This window comes from Motacilla alba, chromosome 5, assembly GCF_015832195.1.
Source record: "Motacilla alba alba isolate MOTALB_02 chromosome 5, Motacilla_alba_V1.0_pri, whole genome shotgun sequence".
Classification (NCBI taxonomy): Eukaryota; Metazoa; Chordata; class Aves; order Passeriformes; family Motacillidae; genus Motacilla; species Motacilla alba.
This window is the reverse complement of record NC_052020.1, coordinates 49,068,799-49,096,351: the sequence shown is the minus strand read 5'-3', so window position 1 is coordinate 49,096,351 and position 27,553 is coordinate 49,068,799. Positions and strand designations below refer to the sequence as shown.

The 27,553-nt window shown below is 37.4% G+C and overlaps 1 long non-coding RNA gene across 2 annotated transcripts; it reads right to left on the bottom strand.

The window, feature by feature from the left end:
• Positions 1-1,527: 1,527 nt before the first annotated feature.
• Positions 1,528-23,006, bottom strand: LOC119702021. 2 transcript variants are annotated; one of them, XR_005257225.1, is made up of 4 exons: positions 22,746-23,006; positions 8,302-8,368; positions 3,665-7,126; positions 1,528-1,766 (listed from the first exon to the last, which is right to left on the bottom strand). It is a non-coding gene; the product is annotated as an uncharacterized LOC119702021 (long non-coding RNA). The 2 variants fall into 2 exon arrangements; XR_005257224.1 differs by lacking the exon at positions 1,528-1,766 and having other exon boundaries at positions 3,536-7,126.
• Between the last annotated feature and the right edge of the window lie 4,547 nt (positions 23,007-27,553).

Sequence of the window (27,553 nt, the reverse complement as noted above, 5' to 3'; positions counted from 1 at the left end):
CTCCTCCAGGGAAGGGAGGTGGCTGACAGAGATGTGGAGCTCAGGCCAGCCTCTTTGCCTGTAGCATTTAGTTCCTATATATCCTCTCAATCTCGTTCTTCCAGGGCAAACCAATATTGCAACACCAACAGCCGTGCTTGGCCCTTCAGGATGATCAACAAAGTAACAGGATGGGCAGAGTGCCCCTGTGTGACTGGGAGTCCCTAGGGATGTCCAGGCACCTTGGGGCCCCTGGCAAGCTGCGCAGGATGAATCCCAGTGGAGTACACCCCCCTGCAGACCTGACAGGGGGCGGGAACACAGCCTCAGCTCGGGAGTGGCGATTATTGAATACCCCCATGTTGGACAGGAGAAGTTTATCTCAGCCCTTTCAGCTCTGAAAGCTACATTCGTAATTCATCTGAATGGAAATATTTTGGAGAATGAGAAGGAGCAAAATAGACTTCTTGGCTTTGCTTACAACCCTGTAGTTTAACAGTGGCCTTGGACACAAAAGGCCCAGGATTATGTTCCTCCTCTAGCTAAGTCTGAGTAATCACATCTACAAATCAGTGGTGAAAATGAGTAATTTTTGATTCAAGTTGGGAAAAGACTTCAGTCTGGGTCTTTTAGTGTCCCTGGCTGTTACATCATTTTCTCCAGGAAAAGAAACAAAAGCAAACCAAACAAAACTAGACACGAAGACATGAAGTCTTGAAAATTAATGTAGCATGGAATTATTGTCCTCCAGTCAGCTTTAATTGCTAGTGCAACAATTGATGATTAGAATTCAAAAATTCATATCCCACATGTATTCCTCAATTTTTGTTTATAATTTGTCATCCCAGCAGATCCTCCTTACAGTAAGTTTATTTATCAGAGTGTTCATGGAAAGTAGAGCCCAAAGGGGATGTAAATCCAAAGTAAGTGAATTTGTTTAAATATTTAAATCAACATTTGTGTGATGTATTATCGTAGCTCCAGTCAGCATTCTGGAGTAAAGAGGGATGAAAAATAATTTTCAGAAGAATTTTTTAAAGATGGAAATTAATTATAATTCATATGCCTAAACTGTACTATGTAAAGAATGATTCTTTTTTCTGTTTTGAGTCAGGAAATTTGTAAACATCTATTACAAAGAAGTATTTACATCATTAAAAAATATGTTTAAAATTCAGTAACTAAAATTTTAACATCTAGTCAAACCTGAAAAGTATTTCTAAGCTTTCATTTTTTTAATGCAATGCAGCCAGTTCTATTTTGGACTTTTAGTTTGTTAAAAAATGCTAAATTAACTTGAATATTTTCCAAATATATTGAAACATGACACTAATCTAATAAAATTTAATTATAAAATCTGTGCTAATGCATTTTCATAAAGTTCTTTTCATCCAGAAAGGAAAGTTTATGCGCTCTTGTAAGTGGACTAGCACAGTTGCTTAGTATCTCAATGTTGCCTTTCAGTTTTGAAAAAGAAAATGAGATATTTTTAACTGTACTAAAAAGCCTGTGAAGTGGGAGGGGAATTTTGGGAGGGTAACTGTAAAACTCCGTGCTCACCCCGAATGTATTTTTGTGCAGCTGCACAGTTTTCTGTTATGAATTATTTTAGCCATGTTCGCTGCTTACCTGTCTTCAACACAGCAGGAAACAAAGTCATCTGTGTCTGCTGCAGTTATTTCAATTCTTTTCTTATTAAATGTGTGTTTCAAATGACTGGCACCACAGATTACATTCCCAGTAGACTCTTAGACTTTTGCTTAAATTCATGTAGATCAAGAGTTATCCTAAAATCAGCAAGACATTCTCATTATGTAAAGTTAAGCATACATTCAAGTGTTTGTATTATCAGGGATAATCCATAAAATTGAGAAGGAAATAGAATACACAAATATACAACATTTTTATAGGAACCTGTAACTGTATAAACTTATAATGAATGGTTATTTTAAACATTAATCATGTATGTGTATGTATCATACATATTTGTATTAAATTTAACTTCCTCAGATTTTTAAATTGGCATCATCAGTGCTTAATACATGCCAGAAATAATTATATAACTTATTTTTCTTCTCAAAAGTGGGTTGCAGTAATACCTGTTGCAAGGAGATGTGATTAACATTGTTTGGGCCCTGTGGCATTATATTTTTTATTTATTTATTTCTGAGAGAATCCCTAATCCCTGCTTAATTTTATGAACTGTCAAAATGATTCTAAATATCTCTCTGGTTTGCATTTTCACCTCAGGACAGGAGTCCAGAGGTACAGATTTGTTGTACAACAGTGGACTTCAGGCAATTTTCATCTTTTAATGCCTACAGCATCCAAGGTTGAATTTGCAATAATCACCAGATTATCTCTAAAGGATCTTCCTGTTACACTTGCAAATAGTTCTGCAGGAAAATGCAAAAGATATAGAAGAAAAATAATTGATTAGATGCAGGAGATCATTTTGTCACATAATCCCAGATGGAAAAGAAAACAAATGTGGATTTCTTTTTTTTTTAATGACAGCTGAAAGATACTATGGGAAACATACTTGCTATTCTAGTTAAGTCATATGCTGGTCTCAGTGCTCTGGTTAGATCTTAAAATGCCTAAGAAAATAATGCTAGCTAGAATTTTATTTTAGAATGGGAATGATTGTTCAAGTGGTGTACACAATCATGACAGCTAGCAAAGTAATATGCCTACACTGTTATTGATATGGCAGGTATAAGGAAAAAAAGATGTGGATATAAATTAACTATAGGTGAGATTCTTATGATTTTTAAAAGCATGTGATTATACTTCCATTATATTTTAGGGAGCTATGAACTAATCGGGTGAAATTTAAAGTGAGAAAGGGAAACAGAATATGGTAACAGATTCCACATAGTAATTATGTATATGAAAGTCAGGTGATGGAAACCATAAAGATTTAATAAATGTTGATAAATAATTTACTTTCATTACCAATATCATAACTGAAATCTAATTCAGGTATAATTTGTGAGCTGTTAAAATTTTCTGTAGTTTGTATTTTACTAAGAGATTGAACCTTATTTCTTTCTCAGAGCTGGAATGTGATTCTAATTTTGTTCATATTATGATAAATGAATTTGAATTTCACTTATGACATCCATTGAAATTCACACCAAAATAATTAATCAAATCAAGGAAGAGGAACTGAAAAAAAGTTTGGGGTGTGCCTTTGATTTGAAATGGTTTTTTTTCCTTTATGCACTGTTTAATCTCACATAGATTTTAACATTTTAAAAACAAGGTGAGGTATTCTTTGGTGGTCCAGGCCAGAGTATGGATGGCACTTTGCTTGCTAGTACAGAAGCTTTAATATGTGAAAATGGGACATGGAAAACCACACATATATGTCGTTAAGGGGAGCAAGAAGAGATGGCTCTGAGGGCATGTCAAGAGGCAAAAAAAATTGATCAGAGTTTCTGTGTCTGGACAATGCATCTGAAGGCAAGGCAGTGTCTGGTGCAGAAGGAAATTGAGAGTTGAATTACATGATTAAAGGATTAGTACACAGGAATGATGAAATAGAAAACAATAAAGATTTATTTCCTATTTTTCCTATGTCTAAGGGAGTCAAGCTTCAGATGGGATAATAGAAAATAATCCAGAGGGATAATACCTGTCTACTGCCCAGAAAATACAGCATTTATTAGTGTAAACTAACATATCATACTGAAGTCACCCTGGATACCCTGTGTCTTGAAGCACAGGTTGGGCAACCTGGAAGAAAAGTATTCAGTCTCTCTCTTGTAGCGATTTCTTGTTTCTTAGAAATGCAGGCTGTCCCATGCATCTTCATCTGTACTTGAAGAGAAAAGAACAACATTTCTCTTTGAGGTCCACCCAAAGCAGCATGAAAGAGACCGAAACTTGGGGACCTGGGAAATAATTAAAACAGAGCCAGCAGTGGAAGGGTAGAACATGAAATCTGTCCCATGCATCACACATATCTACTCTCATCCTTCTGCTGAGGACAAATATCATAAACTTAGGAAATTCTAGCCCCATTTATTGCAGAAGACTGAAAAAAAAAATTTCTCTTGTAAGTAGTTAGCAATGTTAAAAATGAAACTCAAAAAAAACCAAAAACAAAACAACCCAACAAAACAAAAGCAAAAACCAAACCAGGATATTGAAACTGCATCTACTTTCTATTTATGTGTTTTGATGAATGTAGGAGAAAGCATTTTGGAAATTTTAAATTGGGAAGCCAGGTGATCAAATTATCTTCTTTGTCCAGATATATGGAGACATTAGGTAGTCATCAAATATTGATGATGCATTAAAGGTCTAAGACTAAGGCAGAGCTGTCCATTTGTTTGTTTTGTTTGGCCAATATGTTAAGTAGAATAACTTATGAGAAATTATAGAATTCATCCCTTCTATTCCTTTTGTTAACAGGTTAGCACTCAACCAATTCACATATCTAAGGCTTTATGTATTATTAATCAAAAGAGTTTAAAAGTCAATCCAATCTGGTTATATACAGTAGTTCTTGTGGTTTTCAAACCTTTAAATAATTTATGGTGTCATCACTTTCCCAGTGGATATCAGGCTAGTTGAGTGTCTGGAATCAGAATCCCACTGGGAAAAAAAAGAAACATAGTCAGAAAAAGTAGTAATTTTTTTTTTAATAATAGCAACTCCAGCCTATTGTATCATCACTATCAGTCTCTAGAGAGATCATTTCTCTGAAAGAGAAGTTTTTCTTATACGAATCCTTTTGGGATCAAACAATCTCACCAAATCCATACCTACATATTGTTCTAACTGGATAAGGGAGTGTGTGTGTGTGTTGAGCACACATGGAGGTTTGTTCTGCTTCTTTTGAAGTGGTAAGCCCCCACAGTTGATCATTGTAATCTGAAATGGCTATTTTATTTTTTTATATGTATCAAATTAATTCAGCCATTTTTGATTATGTGAATACTGAGGGATCTCCTTTTGAGCTTTTTAATCTTTCTAGGTATTCAAGAATATAATAAAAAAGTGATTTAAAATAACACATTCAATTTAAAAGTATGTTAGAGAAATGACATTATTTTATGTGATAGAATACCAGATTCTGCCTTCCCAAGTAAGGGACTTGACTTCTATTATTGAATAGACTGCTACCATATATTTAACATATAACCTCCTTTCAGAATTAAAAACCTCCTTTCAACCCAGAAAATCATATATTCTTTCTCCATGTAAAATAAGGTCATTGAAGACCAGGTATATCTGACAGGTACTCTGCTCGTTCCCCAACAGAATATGAGGTTTTATACCTCTTTGTTTTGCACTATATCTTCCAAGTAGCATCCCATGTATAGCCTTTTTTTTTTTCCTTGAACCTCTCAATAAAAATTTCAGAATGTATCAGTCAAGAAAATTGTCCTGTGATCTTTTATAACAGCTGATTTTGTCTTTAGCTGCCAGCTGTCCATACCCACTGACTGCTACCAGCTCCACAATTCTTCCTGAAGCATCCAGATCCTGCTTTCTACATGCCTAGGAAACTTTGCCTCCTGGACCTACGACAATCTGTACACTTGCTAACAGAATGGAGCAAATGACAAGGATGCATTTCTGCATGCAGTCAGCCAGCCAGCCTAGCAACGTTCTGCTGGGGTTCAGAATTATGCATTTATAAAAACTAAGACTGGCCTTAAATGTAAGTCAGGGAAGTAATCCTTCCATGAACATGAGATGTCTATCCCACTGTTATGAAGCAAGACTGAGAAAATTTGCTAGATGAGGGAAGGGGACATTTCACTTACAGAATCAGGATTTGAGTCCCTTATTCCTTTAAACACATAGACAAAATTTGAAACATAAAATGTAATAGTATAAAACATAAAAAAAAAAAAAAAAAAGTGAAGGATTTAGGTGCATGCATATCATAAAATTCCCTCAGTGCCACTAACTCAGCTGTATTGATGACATGTATTGACTCATATTCTGCTTTCAGCAACACTTGTGTAAATCCAGGGTACTGAAACTTCAGTCACTTCGGAGCAATTGCTCTTGATTTACACTCGTGTAACTGACAGAGTTTGACCCTTAGACTATACATACATCTTATATTATGCATTTAGCTTCCTGAGCCACAACTGAACAATAAGGCAGTATATATATCATCTGGTATGTACCATATATCAGTTTAATGTGGACATTTAAGTTTTGCAATTCTTCTACTCTTGTGCTGCCATACTCATACTTGAAAGAGTATTAAATTTTTTTATATATACACACGCACACACACACACACTAGCACTTTTAAGACATTTTTATGATTCTTAGAGCTATGTGTGGCTCCAGAAAGCTGAGCACTTCACTCGTCTTTCTCAACAATGTGTGCAAAAATGATTAAGAGCTGCATGAGTGTTTAAACTGATCTTAATTAGCACTCTCCAAGTGATCAGAACCGATCTTACTGGTTACAAGGACATTCCTCTCGTAGTTCCCTATCTCCAGACAGGGACACTATTGCCCACTGAACACGTGAATGTCTCAGCACAGGTTTGCTGAGATGAGGAAGAGCAACAGGGATGGTCTGAGTCCTGTCTTTTTGGCCATGTTTACGAAGCAATTTCTCTCTTCATATGTTGGGGTCACACCTGTGAAGCTCTTATTTTCCCAGGGTAGGTCTGGCTGAATTTTGAAATATCAGCCTTACCTTGCCAATGCTCTGCCTAGTGCCAGATTGCACAACAATTATCCTGCAATCACATTCCCAGAAACTTCTGCTGAAAACAAAAGGTGCTTCCAGAAATACCTTGAGAGATAAATAATACATCAACTTAGGCACTCTGCTTTAACTTCCTCTGAAGGCAACTACCCCTGAACAACTCCAAAACACAATGGCCCCAAATAGGTGTTTTGTCCTGTGGTCACTCTTTATAAAACGAGCACATTGTAGCCACAGCGAAGATGATGCCAAGAGCAAAAAAAATGGTACATATCTTTGGAAACTTCAGAATGCTCTTAAGATTTTGGCTTACTGAGTTTTTCTCTCAGTAATATAGAGCACTTCATTCTAGTAATACTTCGCATTTCCACAGACTTCTTTCTAAAGAGACTAAACCTGCAGGGCTTGTATTTTTTCTGTGGTTCCTACAGGCTTCCAAGAGGCAGACATACTCTGCAAAAAAAAAAAAATTAAAATAGGCAGACATATTTTAAAATTTGATTATTTAGACATGAAAATAGGAGCTAATTTTATTTGTAAGCAAAATCAGAGGGAAAAGAGAAGAAATTTTCACAGAAAAGCAATAAAGTTTTTGGACAGTTCACAAGGTCTAGCAGCCTGTGGGCCAAACAATAAGCAATTTGTTGAGGAGGAGAGAATAAAGACATTCTTTCAGGCTGGCCGGCTGGCATGGTGAGCTGCCCATTGTGCTGCTGGCTGCGAGACCTGGGATTAGGGAGCAGCTCAGGTTCCCAGGCTTGGCACCAATGGAAACTCAAGTTTATGTATTTAGTCTTTGAACAGAAGAAGAGGTCACAGTTCAGTACCATTTGAGAGCTGATCTACCAAACAGCACTAGTACTGGCTCCAGAGGATGAATGTTCATCTGCCCATTTGGTCAAAGGTGAGCTGCCCTAATAATGCCTCCAGCAAGGTAGAAAAGATAAAAAAAGCTTGCAACGCAGAGCTGGGATGGGGGAGGGACACACTTTCAAGTGATAGACTGCAGCAAAAAGGCAAAATATAGCCACAACGACAATCTGCTCTGTGAAAGTTGCTCAGTGGGTTAGAATCAAATAATGCAATATACAAAAAAATACATTTAAAATAATCTTAAGTTATTTATGTGATTTTTTTAAAGTCAGATATATTTCTGCAATAAGAAAAGGAATTGGGGAGAAAGAAAGGGTGCCTAATTTACTATACTAAAATATTTTTTTCAAAATACAAAAAAAAGGTAGAAAAACAGAAACAGAGTAATAAAATCAAAATAGTTATACATAAAGAATATATTGCAGGGTTAAGCACACCAAATGCATTCATCAAGAGTCAATAAATGGGAAATAACAAAGCTACATTATCACCTCTACGGTCCAGAAATTATTCCCCTCTGATGTAATAATTTCTGGGCACTAGAAGACTATGCAGAGCACTAACTTAGGAGCTGACATTCTCTATGGATAGGCATTTGTTTTAGATGTTCCAAAAGAGGAAAGCCCCATTCTCCAAAATGATAGCTTTACGTGAGAAACTCAAATGATCAGACCTTTTTTTGGCTGCCCCAAATAATTGAAATAGTTACTGGAAATGCAGAATGAATAATAGCAGAAATTTTGCATTACACACACCTTAATAGAAAAGTTTAGTTCTTTGTTGATACTGTTCCCATTACTGTTTTGATAATTTTATGCAGATCTAGGGGAAATTTCAATAAATTAGTGATCCAATCTCATGCTTATATTTAAAAAATAAGTTTCTCGAGTCATGTAGACTAGAATCCTACACTTAAGGTTTTTTTCCACTTCCTGAAAATATCCTGAAAATATTTTTTTTCCGGAATACATATCTCAGAAAGAAATCTTGATGCTTACATGTGTGAGCGTGACATTTAAAAGATCTAGAATGAAAAGTAAGAATCTAAAAAAGCCCCAGATAAGTAATCAACAACAGCCGCATCACTTGAACGTTCATGCTCACTCTGTGAAGAATAAGGAAGACAAAAGTGCAGTTAAGCAAACAGGAAGCCTTGCACATTTTTCCCTAATGAATACATTGGAGATGAGTCTGTTTATGAGCATCTAGTGGACAGAAGAAGTATCTAAATTCATCATCCTCTCTGGGGTATGAACTGAGTCAGGATAGCAAAATCTGGCCTTAAGAGAATTGCTTGTTAAAGGCATTAAGTCCAGTTCTACCATCTTAAGATAAACAGTACATTTCAGAGTCAGGTTTTCCTGGGTAAGAAGCTTTCAGAAATAGCAATTTAAAAACTCTCCAAAGCACAATATTGCATGAGAGCTTGTGATTCACTCCACCTTTTGATTTTACATTAAGCTCTTCTGCTAGATATTTTTCTCTTCACAGACAGAGAAAAGAAACAGTTTTTTTACAGGATGAGACCACAGGGTAACCAGGCTGAAGAATTATAATAACAGACATTATGAAAACTTGTCATTATGGGTTTGAGATTCCAACATGAGACAGAATGACACTTTGGTGTTTCGGTTCTTCAGCTTCTGCTGATGTAAACTAAGCCCCAGGTCTAGCGCAGAAGTGGAAGACAGCACAGCACAGGAGCCAGAGGACCTGCCCTCAGCAGGATATTTCTGCATTTGTTTCTGAACAGTGATTCTCTGCAAACGGCTTGGCCTCAAATTCTTGTGAGTTTTCCAGACAGCTTCTGAAATTGGGAGAATTTCTTAAGTCAACTGAATGCTAAATCTTTTTGCCATTAGGAAAGCTAGCTATAGAGAGGAAGGATGCTCCCTCAGTTTTGGTGGGACTCTGAACCCCCGGCATCAAAGAACCACCAAATTCTCCTCACAAAGAACCCAACAACAAGTGACATGAAGAATCAGTGGCATGGCCAGAGAAGGCCATATACCTTAAGAAAACTTGTGTCCAATGAGGTCATGGAGCATGCTGTGTAGTGTACTGTTGCTTCAAGTCTTTCCTAAATCAAACAATGTCCATCCGTGGTTTGAGGGTTTGTTTGTAGTAGATATCACATCCTCCTTTAGGCTTTCTCTGTGCCTGTCAGCAAGGGAAAGAGGAATACTACCTCTGCTGTGTCTGAGCATCTCTGTGAGAGTAATATGAAACAGCAGCAAGGAATCATCTACTTGCATAGCTCAGATTAACTTGGTAAGCAACCTGAATGTGAGCTTGAAATTCTGAAAAACCCTTCAAGCCTTCAAACCTGAGAGAATAAATCATCTACTAATGATTTCTTTCTTTTATTTTTTTTAATTTTAGTCTAGATTAACTTTCTGTCTAGATCTTAAAAAGGGGTTTTCCACCTCTTTCTTCCTTTGGTCTTGTTGTGCTTTCATCTCTGCTGCAATTCTGCTCCCCTCCAGTGTCAGTTCTCACACAACTCTCATCTGTGCATTTTGATGCATGCCTGTCCTATGACTGCTGTCATCTGCATGTGCCCCCCATGGCACCCCTCCCCTTTTCTCTTGCTACCTCTCTCCCTCTCTCTCAGACCACAGGGGCCACACGATCACCACTTTCTCAGTGTGGCATTTCCTTCTGTGCGTTGCTCTCGCGTGTTGTTTATCTCTCAGAAGGATTGCAGCTATAGATAGCATCAGTGGAACTGTATCTGTCTAGGAGCAGATGTCTACCTCTGCCATATCATCTTAATTGCCCTGCTGTGGCTCACCTACCAGAAACCTTTTTTTTTTTTTTTTCCTGTGTTACTTTTTTTTCAATTTTGCAAATGATTAGTTCAAAACCTCCAATTTTGCAAATGATTAGTTCAAAACCAGCAGGACTCTGCTTACAGTCACAGGAATTAACTGGGCATATTTAATCTTTTAAGGAGAGAGAATCCCTTCAGTTGCTAACCTACTGGACAGTATTTTCTAAGGTCTTTGAGGTTTTGTCTTATACTTTCATTTTATAGTGAATTAGGTAAATATTACTGAAAGAGAAACTAGAGAAGCAGGAAATTATTATAAAAATATCCATCAAAACCAAGGTGTTAATGTCTGGACTAGGAGGATAAGCAAGTAATGTAAATAACTATATATGACACAGACATTCTCTTACCTCTTTCTATGGTGCTGATAATTTCAAGTTCGAATTCTTTTTTTATTCCTTTTTTTTTTTTTTTTTTGAGAGAGAGAAAATTGAATCACACAGCACTTCAGAAGATTCTTCTATGTAAAAAAATTGAAAGGTATTCATTTGGGAGTCTTAAATACAAGTGATCCAAATTATACCTTTCAGTCATTCTAGTTTTACATTGATTAAGAGTAAAATATGGATTTGTATTAGTTTGGGACTAAAATTTAGACTATGGGAAAGTAAAAAAAAAAAAAAGAAAAAGAGAGCTGGCAAATGATTCATCCATTTTCCATTGTACCTACTTTAGGCATTTTGTAGAGGGCTGAAAAAAGTGTTTGAATGAGAAAGCTACACTTCAGTTATTTATGTTTGCCATGTGACAAAGATAGGTTTGAAAAGTATCCAGGCTTCAGTTAGCTCAGACTTGGCCTTAAGTCCACAAGAAAATTTGAATCAAGTTTCACTTCAGGTTTTGAAATCATGCTGCAGAAAGGGCTTATTTTATTCATCCAAAAATATTTGGATGCAGTAACACAAATACAGTATTTTAACAGGTGCATACACACCAATATCCACATTCACTGTCAGTAATAAATTAAAATTAATCAAACAGTATCATGCTAGTATATACACTAGTACAATTATTTCCAATCACAGGCAATACAAATCAACATAAAAGCAGCACTCTGATGTATTAAGCTAGAAGAACTTTTATTTTAAGTACTTATGTGCATATAAACCATAATTTGCATCTCCCATCCTTTCTACTTTTTTAATAAGGACCTTCCAAGGCTGGATGGGAATATCCTGCGCCCAGCATCAGGAATGTGCTTGCCACAAGATAGGTAACTGCTATCAGAGCTGTTTAATGAATTTTTGACAAAGTTAATTTAATATTTTTTTCCTTACCCGCCTCCCACCCCACACCCCTCATCCCTGCCCCATGACAATTATGTTCTGTTTTGCTGCATTTTATGTCTTCTTAAGTCATCTCCTCACTTCTGCAGTGTCTTGAGGAAAGCTGAAGATCTTTGTACTCTATTTCAGGTACAGCACTAATACAAAATTTTCAAAATAAGTCAAATTCAGTGCAGAATCTTCATCAGCATTTTTTTTTTCTTTACTGTTTCACCTCGGCTCTTTAAAACAGATTAAATTTAATCCAAAATTGCCCTTGCAAAGACAGTATCTTTTTACTTGTCAAAATCATTTCTGAAGTGTCAGCAAAACAAGATTTTTTTTTACAACAGCATCAACAAAAGCAAACTAATACAGTTTTGGGAGGTGAGGTTCAATCGCTCTTGTTATCTCATCAGAGCTGGTAATTACAATTCGTTTGGTAGTATTTACCGCAGGTCATGTTGAACTCTCCGCCTTCCCCTTTACTGACACACACACTTACAGACACAAAAGTCAGACCTCAGGAAAGAAAGTGAAGCTTTTAAATATATTTGCAATTGTAGCAGTTCTACTTTCAGAATCTTCATCTGATTTTCTGAATTCTTAGCGACAAAACAACAAAACAGAAAGTAAGATTTAATCAAGACAGTGTTACTATCAGGTAAATTTTAAGAAAATTATTGATATTTATTAATTAAAAATATACTCATAAATTCAATAAGAAGCCCTAAGAATGAGTCCCACTTATTTTACTTAGAAATATATGTGAAATTACAAATTTAGATAAAACTATGGGTCAGACAGATAACTCCCAGAGGCTCTCTGATCCTGGAGATAAATGCAGCTCTTTATCTGCCTTTCTATTTCGTTTCAAAGATCTCTAGACATTTATGCCTGAGTTCAAGCAAGTGTCACTATTTCTGTATCAAGGTCCTTTTTATCTGACCACCACAGCAGTACCAGAAGGTACCTACATTTCTCTAAGTTCCGTAGGACCTGAGCTAGCATCCCATTAATGTCCATTATTTAGAGGGACTATATTTATTTGTGTTTCATAGTTGAATTCTAAAAATTCTGGAAAGGCTAGATATCTTTTAATTTAACTGCAGTGAGCAATAACAGTAAGAAATAATTTTTCCTGCAAAATATTTGGGATAAGGCAATCTGCTGACTAAGTCTCCTGCTGGCTTGGGAGACAGACAACAATCATAGAGCCCTTCCTCAGCTCTACCACTGATATTCTGTGAGGTGAGGTGTTTTGGACAAGTTACTATTTCTATTATCTTTTGGAAAAGGATGTCAATAATAAAACTTCTTTCCACTTTTATTTCCCCCCCACCCCAATCTTTCCTTATTAGATTTGACATTTTTAAGACTGTTATGCTGGCTTTTGTGTGTCAGCAGAACTAGGTTATATAGTATCTTACTCAGAATTTCTAGCCACTCTATAACACTGGTGATAAGAAGAGTAAATATCTGAATGATTAATTGATGTGAAGAGGAATTTGGAGCGAATATTAAACCTCAAATGAATCCAAATTGTTTAGATGGCAGTAGTCCAGACATTCAGAGCCATATCTGAATTTCTTTCAAGTATGAAATATTTGGGTATTTCAAGCCCAAAGGACTTAATTATCTTCATGACTAAACTTGTAGTATCTCCATGGAATTGGAAATTCCTTCCTATTTATGCAGGCAAAATAGGGCTGCATGTGAGAACAGTGTGAATCAGGAGAGTGGGACCAGGCCATCATGTCTTCACTTTCATGGGCCATAACTTAGGGAATGTGAGCTGCAGAAGCAGCACCATTCAGAGAAGTGCAGCCCAACATCCCTCTCTGGTCATTTCTGCCTTAGCAGATCCATTTAGTCTCTCACTGCTATTCTCCACTGATAATAGCGTTATGTGATTTGAATTTGGACAGAAGGTTCTCTCTTCACACCTCTTCCCAATTTTTCTCTTCCTGTTTCTGGTGTGACAACAAATTTTGGCAACATACAGTATCAACTGAGCCAGTATCAGCAATCAACACTATTATTACACTGAATACAGTATCTAGAACCACTGCTATTATGTGCACATTATGAGTTGCTCGGGCCTGTACTTCTTATGCTCACGATTCAGTGTGACAACAAGGAAGAATTTTGGAAAACTCAGTCTGTGCATCTAAAAGTGGGTGGAAGAAGCTGGGTAGCTGAGGAAGTGTTTCATAATGCATAGGCACTGTAAACTGACTCAGCATGAATGGATCCCAGCTATTCTCTGACACCGAAAGGAGCAAGTGAAACAAACCTGTGTGAAGTGTTCCAAGACCTTGTTCTGTATTGTGCTGGCTGACCTCCTCAGATGTCAGGGAATTGTGGTTTTAGAGATGAACCAGCTTTCTCAATCCCTGAGTTCACCTTACTGACCAGCAGTAAAATTCCATCAGTTTTAACAGTTTCTGCAGATGAAGTCTGTCCATTTGATAACTCCATTTGGTGACTCTCAATGGGAGAACAGTTTAACATAAAAAACTTTGCCTTCCACTTGTTCTTGAAAGTAATTTTTTCCCACTTAGGTTTCTTTTTTTTTTTTTTTTTGTCTTTTTTTATTTCATTTCATGTTGCCCCTGTAGTATCTACAGTATATACACACTTTTACTGGGGCCCCCTTATAGTCCCTGCAGACTGCATTTAGAAGGAGAAGACATTAGGATCTTTCCCTAATTATAGCTACTGAACTTTGCACTATTTGTTGGTCCAGTTTTAAAACATCCCCATACATAGAAGAGAACTTTTGAAGATGGCTACACAATCCTATTACCTGTTTGCTTTGTGGGGAGGACCTACTGTTCCCAAAAGAGTCAAACTGGCTCTTCCCATTAGCAACAAATATATATTAGCGATGTCTTTCATGAATTTATGATAAAAAATAATGGAAAAGCATTGTTTTCTGCAGAGACTTGATAAAAAATTGTTTTCAGAAGAGTGTTCTTTTCAATATTTCATAAGAACATGTTGATTTTAATGATTTCTTCAGGGAAACATTTCAGTGACTAATATAAAAATAAAATAATTAATTTCTGCTTTTGTCTTCCAAATTTATCCTTTTAACATTTGTATTTTATTCTGTATTAACATTTTAGATCAGATATATATTCAATATTTCAAACTGATCAGTAAGAAATTTTTTACTCTACTGAACGAATTTAACAATATCAAAACAAATGTATTGTTCCATTTATTGGAAATAAATACCTTTAGAAGTTCTCTCCTGTTGCTCTGTGAATGTAGAGTTCTACATTTTGTCCTAGATAAGCACAAAGGAAAAACTCAAAAAGTCAAGATTTGTTCCACTATTCCTAGGAGGAAATCTGGCTGTTTTCAGAATAAAAATGGGAAAAAAAAGTATCACAGGAAAAAAAAAAAAGAAAAAAAATAAGCAAAAACCTCTCACATGTTGTCTTAGACATCTCACTGGCCTTTGACAATTCACTGTACTTTCCAGCTCTATTCTCTTCAGTACTAATGCTGCTCTTTGTTTTTTGTGTTTTTTGTGAGCCATATAACTAATCATAACAGAACTTCAAATATTAAGAGTTGTTCAAAGACATTTTTTTCCACTAACAAAGACATTTTGAAAAACAAACACCAGTCTTTTAAGTTAGGTCGTTTTATATGAGAGATCACATGTTTGAGAGATAATAAAGTAAAATGCTATTTACTCACTGAATGATGGAGTCATGGCCATCAGCATTGCACAGAAATGTTTGTGAATTATACTAGTAAGAGTATCACAACTTTAGGAAAAGAAAGATAGAAAGGGAAAAATAAATTACTTGGCCTGTCATTAGGGAAGCTATAGCAATAGCAGCAGGGAAGAGGGTAAAGAATCAAAAAAATAAAAGACAAAAGGATAAAATCTGATTAATGGAGACTGTAGATTGGAGAGCCTATCTGTGGCTCATTTAAACATGAATACCTAATGCAAGGCTAGGCAATCCCTTATAGCACTGACTTCTAGAAGCTGTAAAAAAAGATCATGCTTTAGTCCTGCTATTACTTTGCCTTGATGATAGCAGAATATGAATGCTGTTGAAAGATAGTACCAGTTCTTTGATACATCAAAAAGCACTCTGCAGTAGACTACTACTTTAGTAGGACACTTATAGTCAAAACCAGTATTTGACTATGCTCCTAATGTCATATTACAATGACAGAAGCTCAAGGTATATCAATTTAATCTTAGTTCAAAAAAATCTTTTAGTTCTGCTGTAGCGAAGTCAAAATGGACTTTTATAGTTTTTCAGCATGAAATTGGACAACGAACAACTTTTATAATAAAAATGAAATGCAGAATATGGCTGAATAGGGTAATCGTATTCAGATTTAAAAAATAAAGCACTTGCTACTTATTTGGCACTAAACATTCCAAATAAGAAGCTATGCCAACAAGAATGAGATTCCACAATTAAAAATCAAGTCTTCTCACTATGAAAAGATAGTACCTCTGCATTTCTTGTTCACTTGTTTTATAATGTTTAAGGATAATGAATGGTTTGAAATAAGTCTTGATATACCTTGATGGAAATGAGAACCAGGCTCATTTCATACATGTTAGGCTGAACAGTTTAGTACACAGCTCTGTATAACATGAATAAATTTTGAGTCATCTTGTACTTTTTTTAAAATTCACCAGTGTAATCTTTTGTATTAAAAAAAAAAAAAAAGAAAAAAAAGAAAGTGTTCATTTGTAGAATTACAACATGTAAAAAGTTCTTACAAAGGATAGGTGTTACCAGCCTCTGGTTTCACCAGATTGTAAAACGAATCCATGGAGTGAGTCATGCAGTTCAGTCACAGTACCTGGCAGCCAATGCATTACTCACAAAGAGATACAGAAATGGAGTGTGCACAGACTCATCACCAATAAAATGTTTAACAGGTGTGCCTGACTTTAAAATTCCAAGTCTAGATATAACCCGGCTCAGGATTCAACTAGGTAATTTAAATGACTGGCCCTAGAGATCAAAAAACACATAGTGCAGCTAATGTAGGTGCTCTCTGCATGTGTACATCCTTTTCTGGGTAGCATTGTGACTGTATGCAAAGACAAAAGGTGTGAAATCATCTCGCTAAAGAAAGCAGGTTTCTTTTCCTGTCAAACACTGCACTTGGAGGCTTCTTGTTGTTCGATTCTTATAATCTTCGCTATGTTTAAATGGGAACCCTCATCCCAGGAGGAAAACTGCCTTCCAGCTTCCTCTTTCTCAGATCTATTGGGACCTCTTAATGTGGCAACAGTGACCAAAAACCCCCAAGCCCTACTGATTCACAAGTCTGTACAATTTCTCATTTTTCCTTTCCTGTCATGGTTTCAATAATGAAATTCTGTGGAAGATCATGGAAGTAAACTATCCAACTCTTTGGTTTGCTTAGGAGTTTGTGGTCGGGTATCAAACAGACGTGTCAAATTACCTAACTTTAATTTCAAGTAATTGGTGAACAGAATTACCCTCAGGGTTGAGGGAATTATAAACAACGCAGCTCCTGGTAATTTTCTCCCCTCTGGATAGAGCCAAGTGGAAATTGCTGCTAGTGGATATGCTACGGCTGCTTGTGACATTCTGAGAAGGTGGATATTTGCAAATAATACAGTTCACTTGACCCTCGCTGCTTGGCAATGAAAGAAAAACAATCTGAAGTACTTTCTTGGGGTTTTGGTAAGCACTATCCTTCTTTCCTGTGATTTCTGCAACGATCATTTAAGTGCTGGTAATAATTTGATACAATTTTGTTTGAATAAGTTTTCATGTGTGCAGCATTAGTCTAATAAAAAGGACAATCCAGACTTGACCTCAAATGCTGCTCTTTAGCTAACATGTCGCAAAAGTAACATAAAGCTTATACTGACTAGGCAGAAAAAGATGTAATAATATGTATGATATTCCCTGTATGCATTTTGTTGATCCTAATTGCTGTGAAGGGGGTGATGTGGAAGAATTCATTAGGTTTTCACTTCCCAAAAGATTTTCTGAGAACATATAGCCTGGATGAAGCTCTATTTCTCTTGTCATTTCAAAGGGCCTGATTCTTGTATCGCCTACACTGTATTTCCTTGACTTGAATGGATTTAATTTTGTTTTATTTAGGAAATGTCAACACACTCTCTTCATGGTATTCTCTTCTGGACTCTCAAAATCAAGAAGAGAGGATAATTCAAATCAGTTTGAGATAAATACCTGCGCTCAAGTGGTCCCTTTCAGACTTGATTGGCATTAAGTAGAAACCCAGCAGGTCTGTCAAATCCTTTCTTAGTATAAACCAGTCAGATTACTTTTGATGTCTCCATCCCTACACTTTATGTGTTGCTCTGTTTCCTCTGCTGCTTTGTTTCTTTTATACCAAACTGAACAGCCCATCCACTGGGCCACCTGTCCCCTTAAGTAGGGACTTCCTGTGAAACTGTCTGTTGACCATAAGACTAACCACTAGCTGCTGAGTCAGGCTCATATGCAGAAGTAGAGGAACGATGACCACAGCATTTCAGAGGCCATGTTTACAAAGTTAGTATTTCTGGACTGGTATTGCACTTAACAACTTACACATGGTATATATTCAAACCCTCAAACTGAAAACCTTGAAGAGCACTCTGCAGACGCACAAGCCAGAGCTCAATGACTAAGAAGTCAGCAAGCACCAGGTGGACTGTTGTGACTATCAGGCCACAGCTCATGGTTTAAGACAGTAGGGGTGAGGTTCCCCATGGTCCAACACTGCACTCCTGAGGAGAGCAGAAGAAAAAGTGACATAGTCCACAGTAGGTGAGTTAAGAACGGCTTTCAGCATATTAGCATGTTATTGGCAAAGGTGCCATTTGGTCGAAACTTGTAGATCCCAGATTTTGTGGAACAGTTAAGTATATCAGTGCTCCAAAGAAAGAAAAAAAACCTTTAGGAAGAGTAAAATGTTCATTAGACTTTACTTACTATTGTTGTGACTTTTACATGATGAATTGTTACTGTTTGTAAGATGAAACAGCCTACTGGGGGGAAAAAAGTAGGGGTTTAATTTTATGTTCTGTATCTCTTTTTAAGACTGTTGTTAAGGGATGAAGGCAACCAAGAACCACACTGTAAGGCATTGTGTAACTGTGCCTTGAAATTTTTATTTCAAATAAAAATTGAATTTGAATTCTTATAATACAAGAGATGAAAGGCATTACTGTGTTGACTTCTACATCAACTCCTGCAGTAATGAAGAGTGGCAATCCAGACTCTCTCACTGAACAAAATTCGGGTTTACATAATGAAGTGTTTGTTTCAAGCTAAGGGGAGATGAGATATGAGATTTTTTACTTTCTGATGCCACAGGACATTCAGTGTCTTACTAGTTCAACAGGTTTAGTCTCAACTGCTTGTCAGGGCCTGTACATTCCCTCCATTTTGTCTTGTAACTGTTCATAATTTAACCTGGGATTGTTCTCTTTTATTTGCAAATGGTCTATGCCTTCCTCTGTTTAGAGTGCCACCCAAAAGTGTCTGTGCGAGTGTGTGCTAATGCTTTAGTTATCCACAGAACTCTATCTTGCAAGCACAGAAATCTGTCCATAAGGACAGTGATATTTGTGAAGGTTTTGTGGGCATGTCTCTAAGGAAAGCCAAAAATATCTCATGGTCAGTTTCTGTGGGTTTCAGAATGCATGTGAGCGGCTGAGAGTCAAATCTTGGGCTTGCAGATATTGTTTTATTCCAGTTGAGATCAACGGGCAGATAGAGGTTTGGCCCCAGGTGTTTTGAGCCTTTCCTTCCTTTTTAACTACTGCTCGTCTTATCAACCCCAAACTGTTTCAAGCCCATCAGCTTTTAACTGTGGGAAACAGTGAACAACTGAGTGAAACCCTGCCTGTTTATGAGTGTCTGCACCACTTACACCTCAGCCCCACTTCCTTCTGGCAGTACCTGTTAGCAGCACATGGCCCTCAGCAAGCCTGCCCCATCTTTAGTGTGCCAAAACCTCTTGGTAGGTGCAGGATAGCATTTGGGCTGAAGTGCCTGGGCTTTGACATTTCCTTTTCAGCTGGTAAAAGCTCTCTTTGGAGCTTTCAGTTATTTGATTTTCCCCCCCTTTTTTTATTTATTACTGAGCTATCTGTGAGGAGACAAAACTCACTCTGGGATTTTCAAACTTCAAGAAAGCTATAAGGCAGGAGGTTCTGCAAGCTGAAGTATTTCCTTTTTATTTTTGTTCTGTTTTATTACTCACCTATAACTTAATGTTAAAAATTCTTACCTATAAAATCTTAGTTCCAGTGGCATATTTTCTCCAAATACTAATTCATTCGTTTTCAGTACAACTGAAGACTAAGTGAAGTATTTTCAGTTTTCTTTTTTATTTCTTTCACTTTCTCGATATTACAGAAGTAACATCACAGACATCACTTTTGTTCTTCTTTTCATACTCCTTGCACTAATGAAATAAAGCACCCTAAAAGTGCTTAAAGCCTCTGAAATATAGGAGTGGCTTAAAAAGTAAGATAAGTTTCTTTGTTTACAGTGATTTTAGAGTTTCTATTCATCAAAATTTCAAGCTCTATTTGTTCAATTCACGCTAAAAACATTATTTTCTATACTGAGATCTAAAATACTTCTGAAAGCACTTGAGTCCAGTAGTTACAATTGTAAAACAATTTAAAAATCTCACAATTAAACTCTCACAACTATCAGCAGGTCTCTCAGGTTAAACAGCAGAAATTTTTCATCAAGACAAATTTAAAAAAAACCCAAAACAACAAGCAGTTTTATAGTTTATATTCAGCCTTACCGGTTTTATAAAAAGAAAGATAACTAGTGTACATTTAATTTTTAATTAACATTAAAAAGTAAGTTTTAATCCAGTTCTCTGGTATACCTCAGTCATTTGGTTTATACAGAAGTCTAAGCAGTGGCTATGTCTTCTGATTTCCCCAGATCTGGTCATTCTGATTTGATGTGCAAGTTCTATAATTTTATATGAGTCATTTCTCCTGAGGATTACAGTGATACTCTTTCATTGAGAAAACATTTCTTTACCTCCTTTTACTGTACCCATTTTAAGATTAGTAAGAAAAATTATTGTTAAATAAAAAAAACTCACAGCAGTTATGTTTGCAGTGTCATAGAATCATTGAGGTTGGAAAAGACCTTTAGGAACATCAAACACAACCATTAACATATCACTGCCAAGTCCACCACTACCTCATGTTCCTTAAGCACCACAGCTACATGTCTTTTAAATATCTTCAGGGCTGGTGACTCCACCACTTTCCTGGGCAGCCAGTTCCAAGGTTAGACCACCCATTTGGCGAACAAAATTTTCCTAATGTTTAATCTAAAACTCCTCTGGCACAACTTGACATCATTTCATCTTGTCCTGTCTCTCATTACCCAGGAGAAGAGATTGACACTCACCTGGCTACAACTTCCTTTCTAGCATTTGGAGAGGGCAATAAGGTCCCCCCTGAACCTTCTTTTCTCAGGGGTGAACAACCCCAGCTCCCTCAACCACTCCTAACAAGTGCTTCACCAAACTTTTAGATTCCCTCCTCTGGATGTGCTTCAGCACCTCAATGTTTTCCTTGTAGTGAGGGGCCCAAAACTGAACACAGGATTGAAGGTGGAACCCCACCATTGCTGAGTATGATCTTTGTCCTGGATGTGCTGGACAGACTATTTCTGATATAAGACAAGATGCCATTGACCTTATTAGCCACCTGGACACACTATCCAGGTAGACAACATCCACAGCCTTTCCGTCATCCACTAAGCAGCTCACCTTGTCTTAGAAAGAGAGGAGCTGTCTTTCCCAAACCCATGCTGACTGGGCCTGAACACCTGGTTGTCCTGTATGGGCTGTGTGATGGCACTGAAGATGATCTGCTCCGTCACCTTCCCTGGCACCAAGGTCAGGCCGACAGGCCTGTAGTTCATCAGATCTTCTTTCTGACTTTTGCAGATGGGTGTTATATTTGCTAGCTTGCAGCCAACTGAGACCTTCCTGGTAAGCCAGGACTGATGATAAATGATGGAAAATGGTTCTGTGAGCACTTCTGCCAGCTCCCTCAGTACCCTTGGGTGGATCTCATGCAGTTGCATTGACGTGTGTATGTCTAAGTGGTGTAGCAGGTTGCTGACCTGTTCTTCTTGGATTATGGGAGCTCCATTCTTCTCTCCATCCTTGTCTTCCAATCTTAAGGAGCTGAGTGCCTGTGGATAACTTTTCTTACTCTTAAAGTTTGAGGGAAAGAAGGTATGAATTGCCTGAGCCTTTTCCTTATCCTTTGTCACTATATTTCCCCCTGCATCCAATTAAGGATGGAAATTTTCCTTATCCCTCCTTTTGGATGGGATGCATTTATAGAAACATTTTTTATTGTCTTGTATGGCAGTAGCCAAATTAAATTATAGTTGGGCTTTGGGTCTTCTAATTTTCCCCCTACACAACCTCATGACATCCCTTTAGTCCTTCTGAGTGGCCTGCTCCTTCTTCCAAAGGTCATAAACTCTCCTGTTGTCGGGAGCTGCAGCCAAAGCTCTCTGTTTATCCACACTGGTTATCCTGAACCAGGGAGGTTCAGAGAAGTAATAACCTACCAAGATGTTCACAGAAGTGTTTTTACCTTGTCAGCCCTGATTAGAGGCATTCTTGCAATGTAAACATGAAAATATCTTCTGTCTGAATCCCACCAATTTAATAAAGGACATGAGGGGTAATGAAGAGCACTTATTTTGATCTGGTTGAGTATGAAACCACAGTATTCTTTCCAGTCATAGCACAGTATATTTTTCTGCTCTTTCCGTCAGGAAGACAGCATTATGACTTTGTTGAGCCATATTTAGTCATACACATTTTAGAAAAGGTTGAGTTTTTTCCTTTGATAAATGTTTTATCTAATTATGAGAGAACACAAACTCTGTTCTGCTTTTAGAACATTTAATGTTCCGTGCTGGAAAGCAAATTAAAGATCTCCAAAGGTGTAAAAATCCTGCTGGATAACAACAAAATAAACAAATTCTTATAGCACACAATAGAGCCAGGGCTTGGAGAAAGACAGTAACACAGAAATATTGAGACTCACGTGACGTCAAATTATCAGCCACTGTCCTCTGTCCATTCAACTGGAGACCAAATATTGTGGCTCTTCATGGAAGGGGCCTGAATTAAGATATATGCAACTCAACCTTCTGGAATATAGAGCATGAAACAGATATGACTAGGCAGATAGAGGGTGCAGTAAGCAAACTGAAATATCAAAAAAAATTAAGAAGCTAAAACCAAAAAAATCCTTGACATATCACTAACGGATGAGAAACTCTCCACAGTATAGCAATTCTCTGTGCACAGAATCCTCACCTTCAATGATCTTTATAGTCTATATTGTGTATATTATTTACATCTGATCTTTCAGTTAGTAAAACAAAAAAGCACCATCTGCCCAACCGCACTTTCCTTCCAGGAAATTGAAATGAGAACGGATGTTGTCTTTCGTGCTTATTTTCATTCTTTATTTCATATTTAACTCTTTGTACAGTCAGCATACACTGAAAAAGAAATGCAAACCAATGTATTCCTTAGACACTCTTTCCCAGTGCACACAGCAAAGGGAGAAGGAAAATTTAAAAAAAAGACAGGCATAGAAACATCAAAAAAAAAAAATCCAACCTGAATTAGATTTCCATGCACAGTTATCACAATTAGAAGATGGGGACATTCATTGCCTATGTTCCTTGGCAGCTGTTTTTTTCTTATAAGGTGTATTAGTCAAGCAGATAACAAAACAACAGCACAGGAGAATAGTAATTAATCAAGGAGTTATCACTCCTTAGAATAAGATACATGCTCTACCTTTAAGATTTCTGAAATGTTAGGGGTAACAGAAAGCCCCATCTCTCCTCCCATCCCCCAAATAAGCAGGGTTATGTGTTTGTGCTCATGTATTTAGGCATATATGTTAAAAAGGTGAAGAAGAAAGGCTTCCAGTTATATATTATACCTGCATAGGTATGGCAGTATGGCTACATAGACTGAGTTCTTGTGGTAGCTGGAATTTTTACGGCCGTTCTCAGAAAATTCTTCAACATCTGCCTGTCCTATTTTTTTTTTTAATGTTGTTATTCCTTGTGTAGTTACAATTAAGGAGCAACATGCCTATCAGGCATAAATAGTCAGGCTGCAATCATATTCTCCAGGGAAAGCTGCTCTTCCCATATTCCTTTTACAAAAGGTATCTGTATACATGCAGTTTAATCCTCATGTTTGTCTGATCATCTGTGAGTGTCTATGAAGTAAGGAGGGAGGATGATGAATTGCCTCGATGCTCCTCTCCTCACTGGGGTAGACAGAGACTATTTTTGACAACCAGTTTACCTGAGGATAGCCACAGATCTGCTGAAATCTACAAAATAACTACAGCAGCTTACTACGAGCTGCTCCAGTGGTTCACCAGTGTCATGCTTTGTCTTCACCTGAGTGCCCTCCCACCCGTGCTGGACATGATCCCTTCTTCACCAGGTATGGAGGTTTCCACCTCTGTGTGCCTATGCATTAAGCACACCTCCTAGTGGTTGTGGCATGGGAGGCCAGAGATGGCTGCAAACACCAACACAGGGCTGCACTGAATGAATGGCAGCTGTGAATCCATGGACTGCTCCTTCCACTTGCCCTTCTGGACTGTCTGCTTTCTCCTTGGCAGAAATATTAACTTGTGATGTACAATTTCAGCTCAAGTTACCATTCACAGTGTGCTCAGGGATTGGTTACAATACTGAAAATTACCTACTATTAATTTTGGGGTTTTGTGAGAATTCTAATTGCAATCCCAAAAGGCTTTGAACAAAACCCAAAAATTTATTTTGGTACTAGAAAAAGAGGACAGTTTTGAGAAAATGGTCCATTTCTTTTCAGTGCCTGCTTTGTTGCAGCTGTCCTGTGTGACCTCAGTTATTTGTTTAAGGGGTTTGTTTTTTGGTTGGTTTGTTGGGTTTTTTTTTGCCTAAATTGTTCAACACAGGTCCCAAGGAAAGATTTTAACAAGCAAAAAGCAAAATATATTAGTGCAGATGTGAAACCATACATCACAAACCTGTTGCTTGGAGTACCCATGCCAGATGTATATCCAAGTCTCCATTTCTCTGAGGCTTGGGTATATATCCTAAAATGTATTTTGAATCCTAAATCCTACAAAAAAGTATTTTAAATAAATTAGGCATCTAAGTACTTTTGAGATGTAGGTACCTAGACCTTCATTCTCCATGTCTAAAATACAGATAATAGATGCTCTTCCTTACCCAGATGGCCTAAGGATATTCATTAATCACATTAAAATTGTGAGGTGCTCAGCTACTATAAATAGAGGAGTTTCATGATCTTCAAGATGGTGGTTACCTAGGAGATATATAGATCAACATATCTCTGCTTTACTTTGCCATTCCTTGGAGATAGCATAGCCATGCTTTTTAGTGATCAGCAACTTCCAGCTTTTACTGCTGCTCTGGCCAGCGCCAAAACCACAAGTAGAACACAGCTACAGAAGACATAAAAACTGTGTTTTTTAATTTGGTGACTTTTCCCCTCCTCTCTTTCCCATCACTGTAGAATGTCTCAACTCTTTGCATTATCAATTAGTAGGCTTTAAATTGCCCTTTTGGAAATTTTAACATTTTTATTTTTAATTGGAGGACTGCAAAGCAAAAAGTTTGCAAAGCTATCTAGTTCTATGCTGATCTTTAGCTCAATGATAAACAACTCTGCTCATTTAAATAAATTTTATGTAAAAACAACAGTGAAGGCTGAGTGTTTTGCATGTTGAGAACCTTTTTGTTGGAGAAACTGTGTAACAGAGGAAGCAGAGGATTGGATTGCCTGTCGAATCGGGATGTACCACTGTACTGAGAATTGCTCAGCTCTATGATATAGACCCTGAGCTGCTAACAGATATCCTTCTTTAGCTACAAGACTGTGCTTTTGGAGTAAAGAAGATCACAACTCCATCTGTACTGTTGCTGTGATGTACTGAGTGGGAGTTGTGTACAGGACAGTGAGAACTGTGAAGTTCGAAAGTGGCCATGGATTTATTATAAAGAGAACTCTCGAGCTGTTTGGTGGTGGTTTGTTTTTTTAAGCTTATCTTGAATGAAGCTTTTAAAGTTTTTGATGTGCTCAGTTAACTATCGAAATTTTTTTTACTTCTTTTTTTTTTTAACTTTTAGAGCTAAATAGAATCTCAAGAGCAAATATACCATGTAATGTGGCTTTTTTTAATTTTTATTACACTTTCTATAGAAGTGGAAAACATCTGGTAAGAAAGACTAACAATATGAGATTTATATGCCAGCATCCCAAACTCAGATGCTACCTTTTGCAGGTTAACTATCCCTGATATATCCTAAAGAAGTTCATAGAAAGGATCTGAAACTCCTTAGTTGAATTTTGTTTCCAATGGACAGTTTTAGAGATTTAAAGCCATTTAGAATGTTGATATGGGGGGATCTGATTCTAATATGATTTTCAACTCCTTATGGAAGAATGTAAGGAAGCATACCTGAACAAACCAACAGCTGGGCCATCCCAGTGCTCTGTCCCCAAGCACCACAATCAATACTGCTGTTTAGGGAAATCCCAAAAAATGTGGCAGCTTCTTGCAATCCAGTCCCATCCACAATGATTGGATTAGGGCTATTAGAGGGTACACCTTCACCTAATCCATTTAGCATCCCTTTATGGACCTGTGGTCTGTGATAAAACAGCCAGATTTAAAGCCCCTTAAAAAAAATGAAATCCTCTGGGGGAAACCCTGGCAAGCTCCTTTAGTCTGTCAGCACTGCTGGGTGCAGCTTTAATCCAGGAGCTGCAGCCACACGGTGCAGCCGGAGCAGCGCGACGGCGACATCGCTGCCGCGGGAATGAGCTGTGCCAGCACCGCACCGGCTGCGCCGCTCTGTGCACGGAGACACATCAATACTGAATACAGCGTGTTAGCAAAACAGAATGGAAATCTTTCAGGTGAAGAATGGCTTCACTGATTGCTTTGCTCTACCAGAATGGGGTGTGTTTTCAGGCATTCTGATAAATGTGTGCTATTTTTCAGCCATTCAGTGTGAAGTGCTGTAGGTTTCATATAAACTTTTATTGCTCACTACAGGCATGGAAGGATTGATTACATTGTTTGGGGATTTCCTAACTTCTGAGGCTGCTTCTTTAGCCAGCCTTAATACAGTGTAAGGGGGGAACAAAATGCTACAGCGCTGCTCAGTAGCCTGCTTTCTACCTTTGCATTTTGGGATCAGGCCTTCTGGCTTGCAATGGGGTAGATAACACCCAGCCTCATCCACATGACTTCTGATCATCTCCAAAGTCTGAATGCAGCTGGATTGCTAGTGATGAATATTATGATGTTCTGCAGCTATAGGGAATAAGAGACAGGATTTAGGGGTTAATTAATTTTAATGCTTATAAGAAAAAGGAAGCAGAAGACTGATTGTGGAATTGGGGTGCTGATGGTGTCTTAAGCATACAAGACAATTTTGGTGAGTCTATGCTGAAATCTCCTTCATGTAGGGAAATCAAAGGGAGCTGACAACTTTTTTGAGGCAAACAGCTTAACATGCTCATGTGGCAACTCCTCTGAGTGGGGCACATACATGCTGAGTCCTAACAGTTAACTCTTAGTGAATTTGTAAAATACCTTAGGGTTTCTGAATCAGTTACTAGAGATATCACCTCTTTCCAGTTGTGACTTAATGAACTAATCATGTTTCACCCATTCCCTTTTGCATTTTTAGACCTCAGGCTTACTAGAACTCAGTTGTACCAGTTCTCATGCCACATATTCAGCTGGAAATTTTGCTTTTCTTTACAATAATTTTTACTTTATCTTTAGGGACAAAC